Below are 1,333 nucleotides of genomic sequence, written 5' to 3'. Positions count from 1 at the left end.
CTCATAAGGTCAGTCAAGGGCTGGAGAGATGGCTCAGTGGTCTAAAGCACCTACTTGGAACAAGCTTGGCAAAGCACAGGGACCGCGGTTTGATCCCCCAGCACCACATGCCAGCCAGCTGCCCCCCCTGGTGGGCTGAGCTGGCCACACACACACACACACACACACAATAAATAAATAAATGTTAAAAAAAAATTTAAAAAAAAAAGGTCAGTCAAGTACCCTCAGGATTTATCCTGTAGCCCTGTACCGCACTTTGTAGATCTTTTGTCAGGGTCAGCCATGTGGATGAGTCATGGCCATTGCTTGACCAATTTATTCTCTGTGAAAGCCTGAGAGAATGTTTTCTCTCCATGTGACTCTCCCCAGGCACACTAGACATCATCGATCACATTCCTCTGTGGCTCCATAATCTCCTTGATCAGAGAATTCAGAGCACAACTGAGTTACATGATGTTACATTACAGGTTCTCCTATGTCCCAAGTCTTCACTGACCTTGAAAGGCTAGGGCCAAAATGTTGGCTGACCTTGCAGCCCTTCCTTTTCTTCAATTTTGATCTGTTAACTTAGGTTGTTAACCCTCCAGAAGAGAAGCTTATTATTAACCTGCAATATATGCAGTTCGGTTTTTCCTGTTTGTCTAAATATCAAACATCTTTGGCATATCATGGAACAGGTATTTTCCATCAAATATTGATATGTTGAACTTTAAGTCTTACAGAATATGAAGGAAAAATAATGAAAAAAACTAGAAATAAGCATTTACATATTTTTACAAAGAAATTTAGAAATCTAACCATATACAGAATTGTAACAGGACAGACTTGTGACTTTTTTTCTTATTCTTGTGTCTTTTTTTTTTCATTTATTACCTTTTTTTAAAGAAAAAAATACAAAAAAACCTTTACTTGAGAGACATTATGGCAATAAATGGTATGTCATGACAAGAAGTACATATTTAGAAGACCAGGATGACAGGCACTCCAAGCGTGACCCCTCTATTACACATCGCCATCCTCAGTGCAGCCACCTGATTCACAGGCACCAGCATATACAGTTAGTCAGGGTGAGAATCCCACCAGCCAACCGCTAGTCTCAAAAACCTGCCGATGTCCCCCAGGATCACTACCCCATCCATCTCATGCGTACAATTGTATGGCTTTGCCCCCGTCATGCTTCCCAGCTTTTCTCCTTGCCCACTCCTCATTGTCTAATCCTCAAGTTCTCACTTTCCTTTTATTTGTGTTGTACCTTTCTATATGTAATTGCTCTTTTGAGTTCTTTTTTTAAAATTTTTATTTATTTATGTGTGTGTGTGTGTGTGTGTGTGTG

Source organism: Octodon degus, unplaced genomic scaffold (assembly GCF_000260255.1).
Source record: "Octodon degus isolate 3935 unplaced genomic scaffold, OctDeg1.0 scaffold00032, whole genome shotgun sequence".
In the NCBI taxonomy this organism is placed as follows: domain Eukaryota; kingdom Metazoa; phylum Chordata; class Mammalia; order Rodentia; family Octodontidae; genus Octodon; species Octodon degus.
Note: the sequence above shows the minus strand (reverse complement) of the source record.